The sequence below is a fragment of the Musca domestica genome, unplaced genomic scaffold (assembly GCF_030504385.1).
Source record: "Musca domestica strain aabys unplaced genomic scaffold, Musca_domestica.polishedcontigs.V.1.1 115, whole genome shotgun sequence".
Classification (NCBI taxonomy): Eukaryota; Metazoa; Arthropoda; class Insecta; order Diptera; family Muscidae; genus Musca; species Musca domestica.
In genome coordinates, this window is record NW_026712145.1 from 496,898 (window position 1) to 508,877 (window position 11,980).

The 11,980-nt window shown below is 34.1% G+C and overlaps 1 protein-coding gene across 1 annotated transcript in view; it reads right to left on the minus strand.

The window, feature by feature from the left end:
- The window catches only part of LOC101891705 (lateral signaling target protein 2 homolog), a 108,931-nt gene extending 97,672 nt beyond the window's left edge, over window positions 1–11,259 (minus strand). Inside the window, exon 1 of the mRNA XM_059132201.1 lies at window positions 11,221–11,259. The gene's annotated coding sequence lies outside the window, so the exon portion shown is untranslated. The remainder of the gene's footprint in view (window positions 1–11,220) is intronic.
- Window positions 11,260–11,980: the final 721 nt, after the last annotated feature.

Consider the following 11,980-nt stretch of genomic DNA (forward strand, 5'->3'; position numbering starts at 1 on the left):
TATTTTTTCAAAACTTATCAGGATCACAAGACGTGCGTTTTTAAGAATATTTTTCAAGGGATTATCAGACATTTTTAAGAATATTTTTTCAAGGATTATCAGGACCAAGATTTTGAAGAATATCTTTTGAAGGATTATGAAGACGACAAGGCGTGGATTTGTAAGAATATTTTTTTCCAAGAATTATCAGGACCACAAGATGTGGATTTTTAAGAATATTTTTTGAAGGATTATCAGAATCATTGGGCGTGGATTTTTAAGATTATTTTTTAAAAAATTATTAAGGATTAAAAGGACCAAAAAACGTAGAGTTTCAAGAGTATTTAAAAAAATAAGGATTATTAGGACCACAGGACGTCGATTTTAAAGAAGATTTTTTAACGATTATCAGGACCACAAGACGTGGATTAAAAATATTTTTTTCAAGGATTATCTGACATGGATTTTTAAAAATATTTTTTTCAAGGATTATCAGGATATGTTGTCAAGGACCATTATGCATCAAACGTGGATTTGAAAAAAAATGTCCACAAGTCGTTGATTTGTAAGAATATTTTGAAGGATTATCAGGGAATTTTCGAAGGACTATTATGCCCTAAAACGTGGATTTTTAAGACATTTTTTTCCGAGATTTATCAGGAACAAAAGACGGGGATTTTTAAGAAAATTTTGAAGGACTACCAAGACATTTTTTCAAGGGCCATTTGGATCTCAAAACGAGGATTTTTAAGAATATTTTTAAAGGATTATCAGATCGTAAGAAGAGAAAGACGAGTTGTCTGAAAAAATCCCGTACTTTTAAGGACTCCCTAATGATTGTAATTTATGTAAAAATCTAAAGGATATGCTCTTTAAAAATCTCTCACATACAAATATAAACATAATTTAAAGTTGCAAAAAAAAACTATTCTGAAGAACTCCAATTGAAAAGAGCCAAAGTCAAGTTCACCTTTACCAAACATTTTTTTTTACGAAAAGCCATCAGACCGTAAGGCAAACGAGGCCATGGAGATACGATAGTGTGCAAAAAGGATGAGATGAAAATGGAGTTTAAGGAGCACAACAATGGAATTTGATTGTTGCAGACATCAGCAGCATCACTGACATTACCTTCGCCGCCGTCATCATCATCGGAGTTGGAGAAGTCAACCAAGTATACATAATGGCATCATGGCTTTTGGGTATTGCATTCCCTTCTTTTGCCAGGCTCTTTAACGATTTGCCAATGTTGATTCTTGGAAGATTGTTGTTATTGTTGTTCGGTGAACTCAGCAGCAAAGGTATTCATCTTACATGTGAATTGAAATGAATCTGTTTTTTTTTGTTTTTTTTTTGCAAAGTGATTTGTCTTGCTTAAGTACAGTGGAGGAGGAGATACAAAGCAAGGCAAACAAAAGTGGAGATTTTCACCATTTTTTCGAATATTGGATAATTCAGCCAATTACGGCTTATTCGTGTTCTGACATTTTCACTTGTATTCTTTGACACAAACTGTTTTCCTTTAAATTTATATTCAGTTTTCTATAAAATTCAGGTCCCACTGTATCCCCGTATTCATACGTTCATTGAAATGTCTGGAATCTTAAGATGTCTTTAACTACAAATACATCTCATTTACCATCAAGTACTCCGTTGAATAATGTTCGTTGCGAACAAATGTTTTCGGATAAAACGTATAAGACCCAAAAAGAACAATGATAGTCTTCTCTTCCTTTTAATTTCATGGATAATACGCATAGACTACCAGACATGAGGCCAGAATACAAGCCCAGCAGTTCATGTTGTTACAAAGAAAGAAAGAAAGCCCAGATAAAAGCAATGTTACTTACGTTCCAAACAAAGCCCCCCAAAAAGAAAGTGTAAAGGGAAATAGACAATAAAGCAGGAATTGCAGACAGACAAAAAAAAAATAACAAGAGCAGAAAACAAACATCATATATTTAAAGCCAAACAACTAAGAGGATATCCTGCATACAAGAATAATGTTCTGAAGAAGATGTAGTACGTAGAGGAAGTTCTCAGGAGGTAGGAGTACCAAGGGAGTGATGGAATTTAAATCTAAAACTTTCATACCCAAAAAATATGAACTTTTGAAGAATAATATTGAAGTATTTAAGGAGTATAAAGACCCCAAGGCGTGGGTTTTTAAGATTTTTTAGAATTATCAGGACCACAAGACTTGGATTTTTTAGAATATTTTTTTAAAGATTATCTGGACCAGAGGGCGTAGATTTTTAAGAATATTTTTCGAAGGACTTTTAGGACCACAAGGCTTGGATTTTGAAAAATATTTTTCAAAGGATGATCAAGACTAAAATGCGTGGATTTTTTAAAATATTTTTCAAAAGATGATCCGGACTACAAGGCGTGGATTTTAAGGAAAATTTTTCGAAGGATTATCGGGACCTCAAGGCGTGGATTTTTAAGAATATTTTTCGAAGGATTATCGGGACTACAAGGCGTGGATTTTTAAGAATATTTTTCGAAGGATTATCGGGACCACAAGGCGTGGATTTTTAAGAATATTTTTCGAAGGATTATCAGGACCACAAGCCATGGATTTTTAAGAATATTTTTCTAAGGATTATCGGGACCACAAGGCGTGGAGATTTAAAAATATTTTTCGAAGGATTATCGGGACTACAAGGCGTGGATTTTTAAAAATATTTTTCGAAGGATTATCAGGACCACAAGCCATGGATTTTTAAGAATATTTTTCGAAGGATTATCGGGACCACAAGGCGTGGAGATTTAAAAATATTTTTCGAAGGATTATCAGGACCACAAGCCATGGATTTTTAAGAATATTTTTCGAAGGATTATCGGGACCACAAGGCGTGGAGATTTAAAAATATTTTTCGAAGGATTATCAGGACCACAAGCCATGGATTTTTAAGAATATTTTTCGAAGGATTATCGGGACCACAAGGCGTGGAGATTTAAAAATATTTTTCGAAGGATTATTAGGACCACAAGGCGTGGATTTTTAAGAATATTTTTCAAAGGATTTTTGGGACCAGAAGGCGTGGATTTTTAAGAATATTTTTCAAAGGATTATTGGGACCACAAGGCGTGGATTTTTAAGAATATTTTTCAAAGGATTATTGGGACCACAAGGCGTGGATTTTTAAGAATATTTTTCGAAGGATTATCACGATCACAAGGCGTGGATTTTTAAGATTATTTTTCGACCACAAAGTATGGATTTTTTAGAATATTTTTCGAAGTATTTAAGGACTACAAGGCGTGGATTTTTAAGATTATTTTTCGACCACAAAGTATGCATTTTTGAGAATATTTTTCGAAGTATTTAAGGACCACAAGGCGTGGATTTTTAAGAATATTTTTCGAAGTATTTTAAGGACCACAAGTCGTGGATTTTTAAGAATTCGAAGGATTATCAGGATTTTAAAAAATATTTTTGAAAGTATTATAAGGACCACAGGTCGTCAATTTTTAAGAATATTTTTCAAAGTATTATGAGGATTTTTAAAATATTTTTGAAAGTATTGTCAGGACCACATGGCGTGAATTTTTAAGAATATTTTTCAAAGGATTATCAGGATCTTTAAAATATTTTTGAAAGTATTATCAGGACCACAAGGCGTGGATTTTTAAGAATATTATTCCAAGGATTTTCAGGATTTTTAAAAATATTTTTGAAAGTATTATCAGAAACACAAGGCGTGGATTTCTAAGAATATTTTTCCAAGGATTATCAGGATTTTTAAAAATATTTTTGAAAGTATTATTAGTACCACAAGACGTGAATTTTTAAAAATATTTGTCGTAGAATTATCAGGACAGTGATATTTTAGAAAACCTCATCTATCATTTAAATTTCAGTTTTTAAGGATACTTTGTGCAAGGATCAACACAAGTAATAAGTGTCGAATTCTAACAAAATTATTTTAAGGACAAAAAAGGATATCACATTACTTTTAAAAAAAAATATCCGACATCCTATGAGGTCCTTAAATGTGACAATTTAAGGGAATGTGAACATTTAAGGAAATTTTGAATACCTACGAGCTCCTTGAACTTGGAAACTCGATCAAGGACAAAGTGAATATTTGAGGAATAGAGATATAAAGCTAAAGGCTTAAGGATATTCAAGGATAAGCAGGGCCACAAAAGTTGATTTTTTGGAGGGAATCTCTTCAAGGACCAGCAGAGTCCAAAGGGCGGATTAAAATAAAAAACTTTTGCACGGATTTATAGAGCCACCAAACTTATTTTTTAAGGATCATATTCTCAGAATCAATTGTGCCTCTATGTAAAGATCTTTGAGGAAGTTCTTTCAATGTAGAATAATTTTCCCAGGACTAATGAAGCCATATTACTTGGATCTCTCAAAGAATGTATCTCGAGCATGTTCATCAGGAACAAAAGGTGGCTTTTTTAAATTACTTTTCAGGGAGACCAAAATTTTTTATTTAATCTAAGTTTTCCAAGGATCAAACAGATGTAGAACGTTCAGTTTCAAGAAAATCTTTTCTAGGACTAACAAGGAAATTAGATGCGGATTTTGTGGGTTTTTGTTAAACGAGCCATAAAAAAGAGTTATTCAGGAAGCCAAGAAGAAAGAAAATGTGGATTTAAAAAAATATTTTTTTTTCAAGCACTAATTTATCCACAGAGTCAGGTTTTTGAAGGAAGTTGTTAAAGGACGAATATAATCACGATCATAATCCTCGTATTTCTCGAAGAAACATTGTCAAGGACCCCCATCTGAAACTAGTTGTGGCTTTTTAGGCTATTTTTTCAATGGCATCAAAAGTTGATATTTAAGCAAAGTTTTCAGGGTTCATCAGTGATATAAAACGTTTAGTTTTAGGGGAAACCTCTTCTAGGACAAACAAGAAGTTGGTTTTCAACGAGCCACAAAACGAGAATTATTGAGGAAGGCAAGAAAAATAATAGTGTATTTTAAGTAATCTTTTCTGGTAATAATTTATCCTTAGAGTCAGGATATTGAAGGAATTTTTTTCAGGACGAATATACTCACGTCACCTGTAGTTTGAAGAAAAGTTTTTGCGAAGCCAAAAATCAATAAAATGTGGATATTTTTATATATTATTTTTTTTTCAAGGACAACCAGGGCCATAAAATTTGGATTTTTGAAAAAATATATTTTTTAATTATTTTTAAAATATTTTTTTCTCGAAATTTAATTCGACCAAACCAAAGCGAGATTTTAAAAATATTTTTATTTAATTCTTAAGTCCGTAATCTTGTATTTTTTGTCTTTTTTGAGAATATCAATTTTCATCACCCCACTGGAACCCTTTTTCCAGAATGAAAAGAACATTCCAACTGCCACATAACCACGTTTCAATGTAACAAACTGCTAAAGAGGAAAGATGTATTAAAATTAGTCAACAATGTTTTTACTCCGTTTGACTCCCACTTCCTTCCCTCCCCCTCCCCCTTGGCAAACGTAAATTTCCCATTAACAAAGAACGAACGCAAGAAAGAAAGAAGCAGCCAATTTCCCAAAACGAAGCTAAGAAATATTGCCCATAGACAAGCTTTGGAAACCAGCAACCAGCGACAGAACAAAACAAAAACGCATGAGGTCTTTAAAAGGTAATTGTTATAAGTCGTTGTTATTCTTTTCTCGAAAGAAATGCCAAGAAACAACAAAGACAGTGGTTTGCTTCGATGACGTTCCTTTGAGAAGTGGGTGGCTCACAATGGGTGTGTGTGTGTGGTTTTTATTCTTTTAGTTTCTTATGAGAATAGGTAAATCTGCTTTTGTTGCGAAAACAACGGAGTCGGGAGTTAAGGTAAGGTAAGCAAAACAAACTGTAAAATAACAGTTAGTTACAGAATAATGGGACAACAACAACAACACCAAGAGGCAAGGATGACGATGATTGCCCGGTAACAGCTGGGGGAAAGTGGAAAGAAAACAGATTTGAAAAAGAAAAATTACCAAAGATTTACACAAACAAATTGAAGTTTTAGTTAAGACGATGGAGCGGGCGATGACGACGACGATGACGACAAGAATGACGTTTGGCGTTACACACGCCTTTATCTTGTTCCAAATGGCAAGAATAACATGGATCGAGCAAACTAATCAGTAACGTTGGCATCCAAACATCAGCCAACAGGAAGACATACCTACACACATACACATACCTACATATGTACGTATGTATTACAAAACTGCGTATCTTTTTTGTGCTGTGGGTAAGCCTTTGCCAAAAATTTCCAGCAAATGATGTGTGATGTTTTTGCCGGAGATTACAACGGTTTGTTAGACGAAGAAGTAGAATAATATTCTATTTTGCCGTACAACATCAACAACATACCTACATTGAAAAATTAGGTTTTAAAGTGTTGGCGAACAATGAATAATGTGTTATAGGAAAACGGAAACAAATGACAAGAAATTTAGCGAGAGAGAGGGGGAGAGAGAGTGAGCAAGCGAAAAAAATTGAGAACGATGAAAATAAATGAAAAATATTTTGAAAGGATATGAAAAAGGATGTCTTTGGGAAGATAAGAAAAAGCAAGACGAGTAAAAATTATTTCCCTCGAAAAAAAGAGGTAAACAGAGGAAACAGATAAACGGGATTAATGGAAAAGTGTGGAAAAGTTTCTCATATCCCTTAAATGTCAAGGATATTAGGGCGAGTTCAAGGATATTATAATCATTTGGAGGATGTTGAAGTGGGTTTGGGGATATGATAACATGGTATGGATAAATTCAATTCTAGTAAAGAAATATTAAAATTGAGTTGTCGCTGCTTTAATAGAAGAGGAAGAGCTATAGGTCCTCTCAAGGAAGAGCTATATGTTTTCTTAAAGTAGAGCTGTAGGTCTTCTCATAATAGAGCTATAGGTCTTCCCATAGAAGAGCTTAAGGTCTTCTCATAGAAGAGCTTAAGGTCTTCTCATAGAAGAGCTTAAGGTCTTCTCATAGAAGAGGTCTTCTCATAGAAGAGCTATAGGTCTTCTCATAGAAGAGCTATAGGTCTTCTCATAGAAGAGCTATAGGTCTTCTCATAGAAGAGCTATAGGTCTTCTCATAGAAGAGCTATAGGTCTTCTCATAGAAGAGCTATAGGTCTTCTCATAGAAGAGCTATAGGTCTGCTCATAGAAGAGCTATAGGTCTGCTCATAGAAGAGCTATAGGTCTGCTCATAGAAGAGCTATAGGTCTGCTCATAGAAGAGCTATAGGTCTGCTCATAGAAGAGCTATAGGTCTGCTCATAGAAGAGCTTTAGGTCTGCTCATAGAAGAGCTTTAGGTCTGCTCATAGAAGAGCTATAGGTCTGCTCATAGAAGAGCTATAGGTCTGCTCATAGAAGAGCTATAGGTCTGCTCATAGAAGAGCTATAGGTCTGCTCATAGAAGAGCTATAGGTCTGCTCATAGAAGAGCTTTAGGTCTGCTCATAGAAGAGCTTTAGGTCTGCTCATAGAGGAGCTATAGGTCTGTTCATAGAAGAGCTGAAGAGGTCTTCTCATAGAAGAGCTGAAGAGGTCTTCTCATATAAGAGCTGATAAGGTCTTCTCATAGAAGAGCTGAAGAGGTCTCTTCTCATAGAAGAGCTGAAGAGGTCTCTTCTCATAGAAGAGCTGAAGAGGTCTCTTCTCATAGAAGAGCTGAAGAGGTCTCTTCTCATAGAAGAGCTGAAGAGGTCTCTTCTCATAGAAGAGCTGAAGAGGTCTCTTCTCATAGAAGAGCTGAAGAGGTCTCTTCTCATAGAAGAGCTGAAGAGGTCTCTTCTCATAGAAGAGCTGAAGAGGTCTCTTCTCATAGAAGAGCTGAAGAGGTCTTCTCATAGATAAAAAGCTATAGGTCTTCTCAAAGAAAAAAGCTATAGGTCTTCTCAAAGAAAAAAGCTATAGATCTCCTTCTCGAAGAAGATTTATTGGCCTTCTCATAAAAGAGCTATAAGTCTTCTCATAGAAGGGCTATAGGCTTTCCTTTCCTCATAGAATAGCTATAGGTATCTTCTTATAGAAGAGCTGTAGGTATTTTCTTATAGAAGAGCTAGAGGTCCTGAAAGAGCTATCGTAGACGAATAACAATAGGTCTTCACTCGTTGAAATAGAGCTATAGGTCTTCTGTCGTAGAAGAAGAGCAATGGGTCTTCTCATAAAAAAGCTAAAGGTCTTCACATAGACGAGAATAGCTATAGGCCTTCTCCTAGAAGAATAGCTATTGGTCTACCATCGTAGAAGAAGACCTATAGGTCTTCTTATAGAACAGAAGAGATATAGGTCTTCTCATAGAAGAGCTTAAGACAATTTTTTCTTCTCATAGGAGACCAGTTGCTCTTCCCGTAGAAGAGAAGACCCTGTGGTGTTTTTTATTTTTTATTTATTTTTTTTTTTTTTTGAAAAAATAGCATTCCCCAACATTTTTTAAGAAAATCTGCTTAGCCAACCTTCGTCTGTAGTTCCATAAGAAAAGAATAGAATTTTCAGTGAACCCTCTTTCTTAGTTCCATAAGTTTTTCCCAATAAAAATTTTCCTCAAAATTTAATCCTATTATTTCTGCTGAAGTTTTCCATTATTATTTGTTGTTTTGGGTTTTCTTTTTTTCTTGACTACTTTATTTGTCAGCCTCAACATTCAGTTTTTACTGCCACAAAAAAAAGGAAAAAAATCAACAAAAATATATTTTGCATATTTAAACCATTAACAAACAGATTGTTCAGAGAGAAAAAAAAACAAAAAGTATTGGTATGTGGGTTGAAAACAGAAATTGTTTACAAAATCCCTTTACTGCGACTCATTGGCCATGGAGAAATTTGACCCTTTTTTGCCGCCACAAAACCGATTATTATGAAAGTCGTCAGAGGCAGAGGAAAAATACTTTTCGTTTTTATTTTTTAATTTAAAATAATTTATTTTTCATTTTAAACGCATCAAGTTAAAAATTTTCGACAGCATCGGCAGTAACATTATTTTTAAGGCTAACTACTGCTACATGGCCAGTGTGGCATCATTATTTGAATGCGAGCGGAAAATAAAAGCCCGTCCAACAACAAAACATAAAACAAATAAAGCAACAGTTAAATAAAAAAATTAAAAAAATAAATAAAAAATATACAAAACTACATGGAAAAGCTTTTATCTTTTCAACTACAGTCTGCAGGCCAGCCACACAACCAGACATTGAAGAATATGAGACCAGCAGAGAGCCAGCCAGCCAGACATTTGGCTTAAAAGTAAACGGCATGATTGCCTTATTGAAACGGATATAAAACTACCCAAGATGTCTGTATTAACAAATCTCTTTATGCCAATGAATGTTAACTTGGTAACTACTGCAGTTTGGTATCAAAGAGAGAAAAACCGCCGGACCCCTTTGGCCCAGAAGATGTAAAAGGAGAGTGGGGGGGGGCACAAAATGTGAAAATATTCATATGTAAATGCCGTACTTCAATGCTCCAATATCGCTTCGTTTCTTTCTTTTCAAACAACATAACTAAAATATTCCAAATTGATAGGGACTTGGATTCGGAAGGAGGAGGAGAAAACAGAAAAATAAAAAAATAAAAAACAAGTTAAAAAGGAGTAAGTTCGGCCGGGCCGAACTTTGAATACCCTCCACCATTTGGTACAAATTTGAAAATTTTCAAAAAATTAAAATCCCTTAAAAATTCTGTTAAAATTTTAAAAATTCCGAATATAGCCGTTATATTGGGATCTATACGACGTGGACCTTGTCATAAGCCATTACCATATTCAAATTCGAAACTTGAAATAAACGGCGAATAGTGTAGCTACAATCATCAAAATATCGTATATAGGGAGGTACCGTGATATCGGAGCTGTGCGAAGACCTGGACCAGCATAGACAATTTTCTGTCGCAGGCTATAGCATCCATTACGAACTTCAAATACGACATCTCAAACAATTTTGGTGGGTATTGTACCTAAACTTGTCAAAATATCGAATATAGAGAAGTACTGATATATGGGACTTATACGAAGACCTGGATCTGCATAGACAATTTTCTGTCACAGACTGTAGGTCCCATTACGAACTCTAAATACGTAATTTTAAATGATTCCGGTGAATAATGTCGCTTAAATCATCAAAATACCGAATATCGGAAGTTACGTTATATGGGGGCTATACGAAGATGTGGACCTACATAGCCCATTTTCTGTCTTATGCTGTAGTATCCATTACAAACTTCAAATACCAATTTTGAAACAATTCCGGTAAATAATGTCGCTAAAATCATCAAAATACCGAATATCGGAAGGTACCGTTATATGGGGGCTATACCAAAACGTGGACCTACAGTTCCCATTTTCTATACCAAAAGTCCTGCAGACATAACATACATTTGAGTAAAATTTTATCAATCTACTTCAATTCTTTCGGAAGCTAGAGTGATTTCCACAGGCGGACAGATGGACCGACGTCGCTATATCGACATAGAATTTTATGCTGATCAAGAATATATATACTTTGTGGGGTCTAAAATTTATATTTCGAGGTGTTACAAACGGAATGACAAACTTAATATAACCTCCATACTATGGTGGAGGGTAGAAAAAAAATTAAAAAACGTCAGCTCAGAATTCTGGAGACACGGAAGAATTTCCCAAAGCAACTGATATTCAACATTTGTTTCTATTGACCGGTTGCCGGTGTTGTTGTTTTTGTAAAAAAAAAAATGATGGCATGAGAAATGTATTGAAATATCTGGATTACTCAACTAGACATTCTCCTCATGTCCGAGGCCTTATCTCCTCTACAGCGTCCATTTAAGAGCCGCACAAAAAAAAAATTCGAGTATCATGAGCTGCTGCTGTAGCCTGCTTACCAAGAGATAAGAAGCCAGTTAGTTAGAACAAACAACAGCAACAACAATACAAAACAACATTTTATATTCCTTCTTTCCATTGCCTCTTTAGAATTTATAATTACAGGCTACTGGCGGATATGCGGATACCAAACCCATTGATGTGTGTGTTTTTTTTTTTTTCTTTTCTCTGTTGGCCAAATGCAGAGGAGTTGGTGTCCGCTTTGTTGGTTTTATGATTAAAATGAAATTGATTTAGAATTTAGTATGAATACCAATGGTGGTGGTGCCATGTGGAAACTATCATCATCGTCAGCATCCAGTTAGTCAGACAGACTTGCTGGATAAACGCATAACCACCACGACAGCAGCAGCAGCATATTTTTCGTGATATCTAAGTAGAATGTTATGTTTTACGCTTGCGCCATACTTACGTTTATTAGAATGCGAGTGGGCAGCAGCTACAAAAAAAAAAACCTGGAAATGGAAAATCAAAAAAAAAAAAAAAAAATAGGCGTAAGATAAGGTTTGGCTCCATGTTGATGTGATAGAAATTTTGAGGAGAATAAAAAACAAATTATTAATAATGGTTTTGTAATAAAAATATTCAAATTATACATATTTGGAATTCATTGCAGGATAAAAAATGTCATTTTAAATTATTATTTTTAAATTATTAAATAAAAATTTTTAAAATATTAAATTTTAAATTAATATTTTTTTATTTATTTATTTATTTTTATTTTATTTATTTATTTTTTTTTTTTTTTGAACAAATTTTCAAAAACCACCTCACCACAATTTTTATGTATTTTGTGCTCTTGAAGGATTTGTGAAAAAAAAATATTTGAATATTTTTTTGGCCCCGATAATTCTACAGAAAATATTATCTGTCGGTTTTAACGACAAGTGTACACCCCCAGCCTTGAGTTATGATCATTCAAATTGTTGAATAATCATATAGAGTAGGTTCCGAAGGAATGGGCCAATATTGTCCATTTCGTATTGGTCCTAAATAAATACCATATAAATATTACAATGTGCCAGATTTGGACTATATCGACCACTTCCTACACTTTATATGAGATTTGTGAAATTTTTTGGAAAATTTGGAAAATGCGTGATGTGCCAGATATAGCGGACCAAAGTATTAAACTTCATCTAATACATATAAAAATATTGGTACATGCAAAA